Source organism: Pseudorca crassidens, chromosome 3 (assembly GCF_039906515.1).
Source record: "Pseudorca crassidens isolate mPseCra1 chromosome 3, mPseCra1.hap1, whole genome shotgun sequence".
Lineage (NCBI taxonomy): Eukaryota > Metazoa > Chordata > Mammalia > Artiodactyla > Delphinidae > Pseudorca > Pseudorca crassidens.
In genome coordinates, this window is record NC_090298.1 from 163,601,186 (window position 1) to 163,616,509 (window position 15,324).

At 46.0% G+C, this 15,324-nt stretch overlaps 1 long non-coding RNA gene across 1 annotated transcript in view; it reads right to left on the reverse strand.

Annotated features, from left to right (window-relative positions):
• Positions 1-6,232, reverse strand: part of LOC137222382 (uncharacterized) — a 53,748-nt gene extending 47,516 nt beyond the window's left edge. Inside the window, exon 1 of the long non-coding RNA XR_010942426.1 lies at positions 6,047-6,232. This is a non-coding gene — a long non-coding RNA (uncharacterized lncRNA). The remainder of the gene's footprint in view (positions 1-6,046) is intronic.
• Positions 6,233-15,324: the final 9,092 nt, after the last annotated feature.

A 15,324-nucleotide genomic window follows, 5' to 3' on the forward strand; every position in this document is an offset into this window, starting at 1 on the left:
GCTCACGGGCCCAGCCGCTCCGCGGCACGAACCCGCATCCCCGGCATCGGCAGGCGGACTCCCAACCACTGCGCCACCAGGGAAGCCCAGCTAACACCCTTGTTGAGCTTGCTATGTACCAAGTACCATATTAATCTATTTACTCTTGAGCATACTCTTGGGAGCTGATGGGCTGTTTTGTCATCCTTTCTGCAGTAGACCCTCTAGTGCTACATGTCCCTTTCTTTCAGCCCCTTCTGCTTTCAGCCTCAAGGCACAGTTCCTGCCAGCTTCACGTGACCTCTTGCTGACTGTGTCCCATCTCAAGACTATGCCACACATCTTTTCACTTAATCCAGACTTCTCCAACCCTGCAGGCTGGAGGAAAGTGTGGGGTTGAAGACCCCTGGGGTGCAGCTTGTCACGGTTAACATCAACATACCACATCACATGTTCCCTAACAGGATATAATCAAAAGGACTGCCATAAACTTAAAGTCTGTGTCCTTCCAAATTTCATATGTTAAGAGTCTAAGTGCCCATGGAATGGTATTAAGAGGTGGAGCTTTGGGCTTCCCTGGTGGCTCAGTGGTTAAGAATCCGCCTGCCAATTCAGGGCACACGGGTTCGAGCCCTGGTCTGGGAAGATCCCACGTGCTGCAAAGCAACTAAGCCCACGCGCCACAACTACTGAGACTGTGCTCTAGAGCCCACGAGCCACAACTACTCAGCCGGCGTGACACTACTGAAGCCCATGCGCCTAGAGTCTGTGCTCCACAATGAGAAGCCCGTGCACCGCAACGAAGAGTAGCCCCCGCTGGCTGCACCTAGAGAAAGCCCACACGCAGCAACGAAGACCCAACACAGCCAAAAATAAATAAATGTTTGTTTTTTTTTAAAAAAAAAAGAGGTGGGGCCTTCGGGAGGTGATTAGGTCATGAGGATGGAGCCTTCATGAATGGAATTAATGCCCTTATAAAACAGACCCCAGATCATTCCCTCAACCCTTGTGCTATGTGGAGACACAGCAAGAAGATGCCGTTTATGAACCAGGAAGCCCTCACCAGATGGCAAATCTGCCCATCCCTTGTTCTTGGTCTTCCCAGCCTCCAGAACTGTAAGAAAGAACTGTTTGTTGCTTAAGCCACCCCATCTATGGTGTTTTGTTACTGCAGTCCAAACAGCCTTAAAACAAAGACAATACAACATCACTTCTATGAATTCCTGCCAGCAATGTGTAACCTCATACCTAGAACAGTCAAATCCATAGAGACAAAAAGTAGATGATGGTTGCCAGAGGTTGTAGCAGAGGGGAATGGGCAGTTAGTATTTACCGGGGACAGAGTTTCAGTTTGATGATGAAAAGAGCTCTGGAGATGGATGGTGAGGACGCCTGCACAACAATGTGAGTGGGGTTTTTTGTTGTTGTTTTCAGAGGGGTTTCTGTTTGTTTGTTTGTTTGTTGTTTTTCAGCCCTGCTGAAGTCTTGCAGGATCTCAGTTCCCCGATCAGGGATTGAACGCGGGCCACAGCAGTGAAAGCAGCAAATCCGAACCACTAGATGGCCAGGGAACTCCCAATGTGCGTGTATTTAATGCCACTAAACTGAGCACTTAAAATGGTTAAAATGGTAAATTTTATGCTATACCTATTTTACCACAGTGTTTTTTTTAATTGAAGTATAGTTGATTTACAATGTTGTATTACTTTCAGGTGTACAGCAAAGCTATTCAGATATAAATATATATAGGTATATATATTTATATATTCTTTTTCAGATTCTTTTCCATTATAGGTTATTACAAGATATTGAATATAGTTCCCTGCGCTATACAGTAGGTCCTTGTTGTTTATCTATTTTACATATAGTAGCATGTATATGTTAATCCAAAACTCTTAATTTATCCCTCCTTCCCCCAGCCTTCCCCTTTGGTAACTTAAGTTTGTTTTCTTTGCCTGTGAATCTGTTTCTGTTTTATAATTAAGTTCATTTGTATCATTTTTTTAGATTTCACATATAAGTGATGTTCTATGACATTTGTCTTTCTCTGTCTGACTTACTTCACTTAGTATGATAATCTCTAGTTCCACCCATGTTGCTGCAAATGGCATTATTTCCTTCTTTTTGGGGCTGAGTAGTATTCCATTATGTATATATACCACATCTTCTTTATCCATTCTTCTGTGGATGGACATTTAGGTTGCTTCCATGTCTTGGCTATTGTAAATAATGCTACTATGAACATTGGGGTGCATGTATCTTTTCAAATTAGAGTTTTCATCTTTTCTGGGTATATGCCCAAGAGTGGGATTGCTGGATCATATGGTAACTCTAGGTTTGGGGGGGGGGTTGTTTTTTTGGTTTTTGGCTGCCCACAGGATCTTAGTTCCCCAACCAGGGATCGCACTCGTGCCTCCTGCAGTGGAAGTGTGGAGTCTTAACCACTGGCCCACCACGGAAGCCCCTAGTTTTCGTTTTTTAAGGAACGTCCATACTCTTCTCCATAGTGGCTGCACCAATTTACATCCTCACCCACAGTGCAAGAGGGCTCCCTTTTCTCCACATCCTCTCCAGCATTTATTATTTGTAGATATTTTTGGTGATGGCCATTCTCTACCATAACGTTTTTAACTGATTTTCTGGGTGTAGAACTATAATCCTATTTCTACAAGCACTTGTAAAATAAAATAAAATAAATGCATAACCTCATTCTGAGGAAACATCAGGAGGGATATTCTACAAAATACGTGGCCAGAATGCTTCAAAAATGTTAAGATCATGAAAGATAAGGAAAGACTGAGGAACTGTCACAGACTGGGAGAGACAAAGGAGATGTGACACTAAATGAAATGTGCTGTCCTGGATGGGTTCCTGGTCCAGATAAAGCTTTCACTAGTGGAAAACCTGGTGAATTCCTAAGAAAGGCTGTAGCTGATTTAACAGTATTCTATTAATGTTGATTTCTTTCTTTTGATAAATCTCTGGTTATATAAGATGTTAACCTTCGGGGAAGCAGAGTTAAGTATATAAGAACTCTCTGTACTCTCCTGGTAACTTTCCTGTAAATCAAAACTCATTTCAGGGCTTCCCTGGTGGCGTAGTGGTTAAGAATCCACCTGCCAATGCAGGGGACACGGGTTTCAGCCCTGGTCCAGGAAGATCCCACATGCCGCGCAGCAACTAGGCCCGTGCGCCACAACTACCGAGCCCACGTGCCACAACTACTTGAAGACCGCGTGCCTAGAGCCCATGCTCCGCAACAAGACAAGCCACTGCAATGAGAAGCCCGCGCACCACAACGAAGAGTAGCCCCCATCCGCCCCAACTAGAGAAAGCCCTCACACAGCAACAAAGACCCAACGCAGCCAAAAATAAAAATAAATAAATTTTTAAAAATTAAACAAAATAAAATCATTTCAAAATAAAAAGTTTAAAAAGACAGGCTTCAGGTTTTGACCTTCAACCGATGGAGAACCTGATCCAGTGGATAAGTGTTCCTGCCTCCAGCTTTCAAACAGACATTATTAGGAGGAATCTCTACCCTGTGGCCCACAGCAGTGACCGCAATAACACACCTTATCTTGGCTTTTCCCCCTTGTTGGTCATATTCTCCTCACTCATGCTCCCTGGGGTCACTTCTGACAAGGACCCCTCTCTTTGGCCAAACCTTAGTTGGGCTCCTCTGAGCTCTCTCTGGCCAGCCCTTGTTCTTGTCCTTCTGAGCCCAGTTGAGCAAGAATCTCCCCACACTTGACACATAACCAAGTTCCTCTTAGTAACTGTCCATCCACTGATTCCCCCACCCTACCCATTGGTTATAACCTCCCAGCTGCCCCTGCTGTATTAGGAGTTGAGGTCAGTCTCTCTCTCCTGTTTCCATAGTCTTGAATGAAATCTTCCTTGCTTGTTTAACACTGTCCAGTGCAATTTTTCTTTGATGCCTTCCAAATATACAACCTGATCCCAAGTCCTTGTCTCAAGGGGACCCAAACTAGGACAATCCCCATTTAACAGATGAGGAAAATGAGGCACAGAAATTAAGGTGTTCTCCCAAGGTCTAACAGTCAGGAAATGGTTGAGATAAGGCTTCAACCAGACAGCCCAGCACCAGAGTCTGCCCTCTTGATGACTACACTACACTGTCTCTAAGAATTAAAGTATTTTCCCCTTTAAATTTCACTAATTTAAACCCAGGTTTGTATCCCCATGATTCCCTAACACAAACTCAAACACCATTCTCCTGCCAACTTATTCAAATAATGTGTGTAGGGCAGAGAAAAGTGACAGCTTGAAACTACTCTAATTTTACTTACAAATAATTTGGTTGATTCATGCTGTTTTCTCCAAAACCTTCCAAAAAAAAAAAAAACTGGTAATCTGGTTGGTGTTACAGAATGCCAAGTTTGTCACATACATCTCTCACAACTTCTACAATTCTCCCTCGAAAGCAACACTCAAAAGCAGTCAGTCACAAAACTAGAGTAGTAAACAAGGGATATTCCAAGAGAGGAAAAAGTTAGCTTTCTAAAACAGATGGAATGAGAAAAAAAGGAAGGAGGAGGAAAGTGAAAGAGCAGCTTCTGGAAGAAAGAAACTTCAGTGTTCCGTGTTGTCAAGATCATTAACAGGGTAAAAAAGAACTAAGTTGCTATAACAGACACCCAAAAACATACCGGTATAAAGAATGCAGAAGTATGAACCTTATTCAGGTAACTGTCCTCAGGTAAGTGGTCCTGTTGTGCATAGCAGCTGCTCTCTGTTTGATCACTCGGGACCCAGGTACTTTCATTCCCTTGCTCTGCTATTGTATTAGTTTCCTAGGGCTGCTCTAAGAAACTGCCACAAACTGGGTCGCTTAAGACACCATTTATTCTCTCATAGTTCTGGTGGCCAAGAGTCCAAAATCAAGGTGTTGGCATGGCCATGCTTCCTTGGCCTGTGATAACAACATTTCAATCTCTGCCTCTGTCTTCATGTGGCCTTCTTCTGTTTCTCTCTGCAGTGCTCTCTTCTTATAAGGACACCAGTCATATTGGAATAGAGCCCCCTTAATGACCTCTTCTTAACGTGATTGTATCTACAGAGACCGTATTTCCAAATAAGGTAACTGCTGAGACGTTTTTACCTACGCTTTTGACACCAAGTGTATTTTTTCCACACCAATAACCTATTTTCCAACTCTCTGGACACCAGCTGGGTGTCCAACAATTCAATTCAGTTCTGACACTAACTACTCAGGGTTCATGCCAGATGCCAAAAGTTAAGGGCTCAGTTCCACCTCATATGCCAATCACAAATCCTGGGCCTCCTGTACTTATGACCAACCATCTATACATCAGGGGCTCGCAGGATCCCCTCCCTGGGTTCAATAATTTGCTAGATCAGCTCACATAACTCAAGGAAAACAGTTTAGTTACTATTACTGGTTTATTATAAAGGATATTATAAAGGATACTTTATACACTTAGAATAACTGAGGCTAGGAAATGATAAAATTTGGTCAAGGTCATACAGTCAGTAAGAGGCACAGGGAGGATTGGAATCCCTGCTTCTCTACTATGCAATGCTGCTTATCAAATATAACAGGACCCTTCTTCATCAACCAAAAACAAAACATTTACCATGTGTCTGCTTATTTATTCAAAAAATTTGATGAGCCAGTCCTTACCGTCAAGAGGTTCACAACTTAAAAAAAAAAAAAAATCCCCAGCATCCAATCTCTCTTTATTCCGTTAAGTAATACAACCTCCTGAATTGTAGGGGTATAGATGGCCCCCAGCTAGAAACTACATTTCCCAGGAACCCTTGCTGCCAGGTGTGGCCGTGTGACTACGTTGAATCCCAATGGGATTCAAGCAAACATCAGAGCAATTTGGAGGTCATCTCCTTAAACACAAAACTACTCGCCTTAGACTTCCTCCTCCCCCTTCTGCTGGGAACTTGGATATAGAGGCAAGGCAGCTCCTACTGTGTATCTGAGGACAGACCCTAGGAGCTGGAGAAGCAACAAGATGGAAGGAATCTGGGTTTCTGGATGACATGATGGAGCACAGAAAAGAATTAATACCTGTAAGGCCAACTGGCCCGAGGCAGGGGAACGCAATCAGATTCACAGGTTGCATCAGACCGAAACTCTCCGGACCACCCAGCTCCAGAAACTGACCTGGAGACTTTCCGGACCACCCAGTTCCAGGAACTGACCTGGAGACTTTCCACCCGGCCCAGCCTTCCCGCCTTTCGAGGGGCGGGACTAACGGTCCCAAGACTGATGCAACCGGCACCAGATATTGCCACGATACCCGAAAAGACCACCAAATAAGGAATACCCTGCGCCCTCCCAGATTCGCCACAGCCCTTTCCCTTCTTCCCCTATAAAATCTTGCCCAACCCTCGCCCGGGTGCGACTTCTCCGGCCCCTTTCTCTCGGACCAGTGAACCTCGCCCGGGAGCGCTCCCTAATAAAGCTCACTTGAAGCTTTCCTCTGTTTCACGGTGCCGTTTGTTAAGATCCGACCTTACAATACCCAATCCTACATGACCTTATTTGCCCTGTTTAATTTTAATCAAAGACTTGAGTCCACACAAAGTCTGTGGCATGAATGAAATGGAATGACATACTATAAAAGCTTGTTATAAACATTCCATAAAGCTAAAAGCCATGCAACTAATTACGGTAAAATTATTATGTGCAGGAAGGTAGCTGGCGCGGATGCAAACTTCATGCAAAGTTTCCATGAAAAAGGCATCCATTCTAACAGAATTAGAATAAGATGCACTGTCCTTCAACTTGAGGAACACAGCCTAGGCTGGATTTCAGCCCCTTTCCAGCGTCTCAGTCAGGCACAACATGAACAGCCATACACAGCAGTTTATATCTATATGCAGAAAAAGGGGGGTGGGATCTTGTATTTAAATGAATTTTATATAAAGTGAATCGTTTTGAGTGCACTGAGGAAGTTTTCTATTTAAAGAAATCCTGCTGCGAATTCCTTTGCAGAGAATGCTTTCCTAATAGAATTAGTCACCAATGAGTCATCTCCACAAAATTCAGATTCGTGATTTGGCCTTCGCAGGGTATGGCCGGAGAAGTCAGATGAATTATAGATATCGGTAATAAATTATAGAGTACACGAAAGCAAAAGAGTTAAGAAAAAAATGGCACGTGGGTGTGAACCGGACACAGGGAGATCTTCAAAGTGGTCCCCACCAGCACCCGATCTGGGCCGGGATCCGCCCGCCCGTGGTTGTCATTTAATGGTCATGGGGATAGAAAATCAGCTTCTGTCCAATCGGAAAGTAAATGAACGAAGGGACAACAAAGAACAACTCGGAGAAGCGTCACCAAGTTGAGGTAAAAGGCTGTGAACGAACAAAGGAAGCCTAGGCCTTCAAGTTCTCGGCCCGCCACGCCCCGGTTGCCCTGACAACCGAGCGGGCGTCAGAGCAGAGCCTGGGACACTTGGCCAGCCTCCCAAAGGCCCCGGCGCACTGGCGCTCGCGCATGCGCCTGAGGACTGGTGTTGCGCTGCGGAGGCCGCACCTACCTTGGGCTCCTCAGACCCTGGCTTGGGTCCTGCTCATCTGTGAGAGCCTCGCCTGGCGGGGAAGCGGGGTCACAGGGAGAAGACACCCGCCTTCCAGACCGGCACCTTCCTTCACAGCTGTGAGACCGCACTCCAGGTCCCTGGCTAGACTCAGTTTCCCCATCTTTAGAGTGGGGATTCACAGTTCCTACCTCAGAGACCGAAGAAGATTCATAAAACTGGAAACAGGGCGGGCTCCGTGGTGAGCGCTCAGGGGCCTTCGTGGTGGGAGTAGTAGCGTGAAGGGATGCCCTTCAACAAACCGAGGAGGTGGGCATATTCTCTTTTTACAGGGAAGGAAACTGAAGCCAGAAAAATGAAGTGAGACCCACTCAAGGGGCTCAGCTAGTGCCTGGCAGAACGAGGAGGGGAAGCTGCCCACCCTGGGGTAACCCCCGTTGGAGGATCTAGGGGTGCGATGAGCCTTGTGCCGTGGCAGGAGTGAGCAGGTTGTGTTTAAATGTTGGCGGTGGGAAGTAGGAGCGAGGGCAAGAGATAGCAGCCCCAAATGCCCCGAATACCATCCGGATTATAAACGGGATGGGGAAAGTGATGGATTTAAGAGCCCAAAGATGCTTACCTTTTGAAACAATACCTTTGCTGGCAAATTCTTCAGCCCGCTTAGCATCTCCACCAGGGTCCAGATTCCAATCTGAGCTCCCGTTTTGGTTCCTGTGCCTCTAGCGCAGGGTTTCTCTACATCAGCACGACTGACATTTGGGGCCGGATCATGGGACTGTCCTGTGCACTGTAAGATGTTTCTGTCTAGCAGTATAGCCAGCCTCTACCCGCAAGATCCCATGAACATGACCCCCCCCCCAAGTTGTCACAACCAAATGTCCCCTGGGGGACAACTCTCCCCAGCTGAGAACCACTGACCAGGGCCAAAAATTAAAAGACAGATAAATTTATTCCTTTTTCACTAAGTAAATTTTGAATTCATGAACCATGTTCTATGCCCCGAAGTATATATTAATTCTCGCATTCTCTGGAGACCCTAAAAATAGCCCAATATTCTGGAAATTGGTTATCCCAATTGCATTATATGAAGTACAATGGATGATTGTAATGGACAGGTCAACTATGGAATAAGCGTTGGGCAAAAATCAGGAGACCTGGGTTCTGTACCAAGTTCTGCCATTACAAACTCTGTAGCCTTTTCACTTAAGCTCTCTGGACTGATTTTCCCGTCTGTCAAATGAAGACAGTGAGATGATTTCTAAGGACATGGAAACGCTCAGATTCTGACAAGATACCTCCCCCAACCTTGAAGTCATTTAAGCCACCCAGCCTCCCTCCAAGTGCCCCCTTCACTCCCAAATGTCTTTTGTTACTTCTCTCAGCCTCCTGGCCTGGTCCCTTAAACACATGTTAAAGAGTCAGTTTGGGGGCTTCCCTGGTGGCGTAGTGGTTGGGAGTCCACCTGCTGATGCTAGGGGATACGGGTTCGTGCCCCAGTCCGGTAGGATCCCACATGCCACGGAGCGGCTGGGCCCGTGAGCCATGGCCGCTGAGCCTGCACGTCCGGAGCCTGTGCTCCGCAACGGGAGAGGCCACAACAGTAAGAGGCCCATGTACCGCCAAAAAAAAGAGATTAGAAAAGAGTCAGTTCGTCCAGGCTTTTGTTACCACTCAAACAAACTCATTATTATTCCTGATTCTAACAAGTAAATTATGGTGGTGTTTAACACAGCAGTGGCAGGGGCTTGTTTAAGCACAAGACATCCTGATGTTTGCGTGAGGAAAAATTAAATTAAATTAAAACTGGCCTTTTAAAATGGCCCATGAGGGCTTCCCTGGTGGCGTAGTGGTTGGGGGTCCACCTGCCAATGCAGGGGACGCGGGTTCATGCCCCGGTTCGGGAGGATCCCGCATGCCGTGGGGCGGCTGGGCCCGTGGGCCATGGTCGCTGGGCCTGCCGCGGGAGAGGCCGTGCTCCGCGGCGGGAGAGGCCACAGCAGTGAGAGGCCCGCGTACCGCAAAACAAACAAACAAACAAACAAAAAAACACAATAAAATGCCCCATGATGTGATGCTTAAATTATAGGAATGTCCCAAGAATCTACGTAAGTTATTCTGACCTGGCTGGTCTTCGTACAAAAAGCCATAGATCATCCCTTTAATTAATTCTCTTCAGCATCCACCTGCCTTTCCATGTACTCTGCAGTTGCCATATTGGAGCAATGGGTCAGAAGATTCTATGACCTAACTTCAAAGAGCAGAAACTTGGAGGAATCAGGATCCTGCTCATAGAAAATGGTCTGCCCAGGATGATGCAACCTGAGCCCACCAGAATGTAAGCTCACGAGGGCAAAGATCGCTGCTGAGGGCCCGGGTTCAGTCCCTGGTAGGGGAACTAAGACCCTGCAAGCTGCGCGGCGCAGCCGAAAAAAAAAAGAGGGCAAAGGTTGCCCGTCTTGTTTATCACTGCATAGACCAGAGCTAGACACCTAGTAACACCTAGTAACCTCTGGTGCTTAGACCAGAGCTAGACACCTAGTAACACTGAATAAATGTGTCAAATGAATGACTGAACAAGGCATATTTGGGTAAGTCATCAATAAAGTCAATCTAAATATTTTGCTTGAGGTTTAAGATTATGTTTCAGCCTTCTAGGAAGTTTTGGTGTACTAGACAACATTTCCCTTTTTTTCCCTCCTCCCTTTTTTCTGTTACCCTCACCAGTTCTCTCATCTGACAAAGCATCTCCTCCCTCATCTGGGTCGGCTCTGTGTCATCAGCACACTTTCGGAGGGCGGCATTCACCTGTGTTCCTGGTCACAAGAGGTGAAGGAATCGATTACCTGGGGCTCATGGTGTGGGGGATGGGGGGCAGTTCTGTGGTCCCTGAGCCTGATTCCTGTGCCCCGCCCCTGCTGTGTTGCATCCTGGTCTTATCCCAAAAGCTTGTTCCATATGCTTCTGGTTCGCTGTTTGAAAACATCACCTTAATGCAGGTGAGTCAGACGGTGGATGCCTGACTCACCTTTTTTTTTTAAGATTTTTGTTTTTATTTATTTTGGCTGCGCCAGGTGTTAGTTGCAACACACAGGATCTTCTTTGCGGTAGGCGGGATCTTTTTGTTGTTGCAGCATGCGGGCTTCTTAGTTGCAGCATACAGATTTCTTAGTTGCTGCATGCATGTGGGATCTAGTTCCCTGACCAGGGATCGAACCCAGGCCCCCTGCATTGGGAGCACGGAGTCTTACCCACTGGACCACCAGGGAAGTCCCAAGACTCCGAGTTCTGAATTTCTCTTAGCGTCTCCATGCTTTTATTAGATCCATCTCAGAAGCGACAAAAGGAGAGACTTCCTCTTAAAATTGTCAATAGTACTCATTTCTTTTGGGCAACACACTCCTTAAGGAGGAGAACCATCTGTAGTAAAAGTCTCTATTGGGCATTCCCTGACGGTCCAGTGGTTAGGACTCTGCTCTTCCACTGCACGGGGCCCAGGTTCGATCCCTGGCTGAGGAACTAAGATCTCGCAGCCGCATGGCACAGCCATAAATAAATAAATAAATAAATAATAAATAAATGTCTCCATTTGGCCAAGGGGGTGGTATGGGTAAGGGGGTCCATTCCATTTCTTCCATATTTCAATTGTCTGTATAGAGCAGTTACATCAAGCCTAACTCCCAAACATTCTTTTTTAAGATTTTAATTTATTTTAAGGGTGATATTCTGGACACACTTCTTTTCTTTAGGGCCATTTCTCCTATGGACAGTGTTTATCATCACGAATTGATGGAGTGACTCAACATAGATGTCCTAGATGCAAAAGGCCAAAAGTTACAAGTACTGGTTGTCTCATGTCCATTTTGATACACATCAATTCATGTATTCAGTGGAAAGGGGAAGACCTATTTTCTAAGCCAAAGACTACAGAGTCAACATTGGTGGAATCTAGACTAAAGTACCAGGCATCATGCTAAGTGCCTTCCCAATGTTCTCCCATGAAACCTCTTCCACAACTCTGAATTTTAAGGATCATTCTCCCCATCTTGGGGTGATGAAATTGAGCCATACGGTAGTTAACAACTTTGCCCAGGTCACAGAATTAGGAAGTGATGGGGCCCGAATTCAAATCCCTAGATTTGAAGTTAAAATCTTTGTAACAACCAGTAAGCAAATGATCATGGTCCAAACACAGGACCTCCCTGCATCCTATCCACAGCAGCTTTGCAGCTGCTTTTATCAAAAAGACTTGTAGATCTGACTTGTAGGTGTACTGAAGATAAAGATTTCACCTTTTTGATCCCTTGGACCATGGCTAAGCAAACCATCTGCCCTCTGCCTGATTTTATTTTTTATTCTTTTTTATTTTTGGCTGCGTTGGGTCTTCGTTGCTGCACGGGCTTTCTCTAGTTTTAGCGAGAGGTGGCTACTCTTCATTGTGGTGCGCAGGCTTCTCATTGCGGTGGCTTCTCTTGTGGAGCATGAGCTCTAGCGCACAGGCTTCCATTGTTGCAGCATGCGGGCTCAGTAGTTGTGGCTCGCAGGCTTAGTTGCTCCTCAGCATGTGGGATCTTCCCGGACCAGGGATCGAACCCATGTCCCCTGCAGTGGCAGGCGGATTCTTAACCACTGCGCCACCAGGAAGTCCCCCTCTGCCTGGTTTTAGAAATACAGTTGTATTGGCACACAGGCACACCTGTTCTTTTACGTACTGTCTGTGGCTGCTTTCATTCAACAACCCCAGAGCTGAGCGGTTGCTACGGAGCTGTCTGGCCCACCAGTGTAAAATATTTACTATCTGGCTCTTTACAGAAAGTTTGCCGACGCTGCCTTAGACTCTAAGGCTTCAAGCCAGGACCAAAGCATGCGTTAGCCCAAACTCTGGCCCACCTACCTGTGACTGATCACGGTACCCTTGTGCTTATTGCCCCCGTGTCCTTCAGATTTGGTTGTCAGAAGGACATTATGAAGTAAACTGCATTTGTGGGCAATTAATGGTAAATAAGGCACCACTGCAACAGGGCCACGAAGAGAGCAGCAAATGCCTTCCTCATGCACTCTGTTGGTACCTCCCCCCAGCCGCAAACAAAAATGCATTGAGTTATTCCTTAAAAGACTTAAAAAACCAGAAATGCTATGAGTGTCTCTGCATCTCTGCTTCCTTGCTCTCTCCTTAAATTTCAAGAACAGTAGACTCCAAGAGATTGTCAAACCCTTCCTATGGCACACCAGGTCCACTAAAATACCAAGCAGCAGAGCCAAGAATAGAACCCGCTGCTCCCGAGAACCCAATTTTCCTAAACCCATGAAGGCGCAGGCCTCCTTTAAAAGTCCTTTGAACCTGATACAGTAAAAGCAGTGCCTGAGTTAAGCATGTCATTCTTCTTGTTTGGAGGTAGTTTGCAGATGCCATTGAACTCTTCAAGGTCCAGACCTGCTCCATGTTCTCTCTTGCTGATTACAGAGCCACAAAGCATGATGGGACCTCGTGGCTTCAAGGTGCCTTTCCACCACTGGGAAGGGAGGCTCCCTCTCTCATTTAATCCAATCCTGTCTTCTTCTTCTTTAGAGACAGCAGCCCAGTTAAGTAGCTCTCACTACCCTGCGTGGGCTCAAAGCCCTCTGCATCGCCACACTCCTCTTTTCACACACGAAACGTATTTCTAATCAGATGTTCCTTTTCTTTTTATCTTATTGAAGTAAAGTTGATTTACAGTGTTGTGTTCATTTCTGCTGTACAGCAAAGTGATTCAGTTATACACATATATACATTCTTTTTTAGATTCTTTTCCATTATGGTTTATCTCACAATATTGAATATATATAGTTCCCCGTGCTATACAGGAAGACCTTGTTTACCTGTCAGATGTTCCTTTTCCATATTTTTGTTTCCCCCAAAGAATTTAACTGCAGAATAAACCGGGTGCTGTAGCTAACAATTGGAGGTGTGGCACTGAACTTGCTCGTTTTGCAGGTCCTCTCCTGCCCCTTCCTCTGGAGTTACAGGATCATGGCAAGGACACCAAGGTTCCCTGGGTGCCCTGTGTGCTCAGAGCCTGGCCACTGGAGGAGTGGCCCACGTAGGAGCTGGCCCTGTCCTCTCTGTCTTCCAGCTTGCACCAGGAAGAGGATTTGTCCGAGAAACCCAAGTGTTGTCCTGATCTCATCAGGATCTGACAGAGGCAGATATATAGGCCTGTCATTGAGTTTTCTGTTTTGTCTGCAGTTGATTTGAAAATGTGTCCAGCTTCCTTTTGTCGAGTTCTTGATCCTACCTTTCATTTTCTCTCTGGACTCAGACCCCCTCAACCACCAAATCTGGAACTCTGCTACTCCTGGGAAATTGTTAAGTAACCTGCAAGCACAGCTTCATGTTAAGAGACCCAGACCAGTAGGATTGCACAAAGATCCATCGTCCTGGTTTTGTAGCCCCCTGAATTTCAGATCCTGTTACCTTGTTTTCCATAATCAGAGAGCTTGGGTTATTGACCAGCCTCAGTGCTCACTTGTAAAAGATGATTCATTTGGTTTGGACTTCATTTTTATCATTCTATAGCTATTTCATACTTTGCAGTTCTATCTATAGAATGAATTGTTTGAGGCCCCCTAGTCTTGGTGTCAGTTTTCACAAAAAATGAGGTGAATGATCTGGAGTTTGTAAATTCCACATACCAACACTGCATCTTAGACACAGACATTGTTAAAGTTCTTTTGCTTGCAAGAAAGAGAAACTTGTTCAGATTAGCTTAGTCAAAGAGGAGAGTTTATTTTAGGGATACAGGGATATATCAAGCCACTTAAGAACTGAAAGGTCTCCAGGGATAAGGAAAGTTTTTCTATTTCTTTCTCTGCCTCTCTATTCCTTTCTCTTTCTCTCTCTTTCCCTCTTTATCTCTATTTCTTTATCTCTCTCTTTCTCACCACACGGTTTTCATCTCTGCTTTTCTCTGCACGTGGCTAAAGATGGCTTCCCACTAAGTCCCAAAGTTCTATGTCCTCAGATTAAGCCACAAGCAGATTCCTGTGCATGTCTGGATCCCAGTTGTAAATTGCCAGGAGAAAATCCCATTGGCCCAGCTTGGGTTAAATCTATACCCCTGATCCAATCAGCTGTGGCCAAAGATTGGCCATAAATAGAAATGCTGCAGCACCCTCTGGAGGTTGGACGTTCTCACACAAAGGTAGGGGTGGGGGCTGGACAGGCACCCCAAATAGTTTTGGTCATAGTCACAGATTAAATAGAAAATGTCTAACCTATTGGGCCTGCTTTCTGAGCTGGTTGGTGATTGGGGCATGAAGACAGAGGTAGGCTTGAACCACAGACTCTTAGAGGTGGGAGGGAGCTGGAGGGCTGGCACGTGGAAGAGGGGTCGGTCCTCTGTGGCCCCCGAAGTTAGGAATAGGGCCACATAGTGGGTGCCAATAGCAGGGAAGTGGGTTTCAGTTTTATGTAAAGAACTTCCTGGTGCTTAGAGGTCTCCTCCTCCTTGGTCATTCTGCTCTTGTCCCCCAAAGACACACCGTGATCTTGGAACGCCCTTCCCGGCCCACTGGCTTCTCTTTTCCTCTTCAAACTGTTTTACAAATGCATTGGTAGGCATTTACTGCATTTGTTCCCATGGGCAGGGCTGAGATATCCCACTTTACAGGTAAGCAGACAGAGGTGATGTGACTTGGTCAGGGTCCCCAAGAGCTAGAATCCAGGTCCCTTCCTGTCACCCTGCCCGGTCTGTCTAATAGTCTTCCTCTCCCTGAGCCAGTTCCCTTGGTCCCACAGGAACTGCCTTGCGCTTGGCATCTTTAT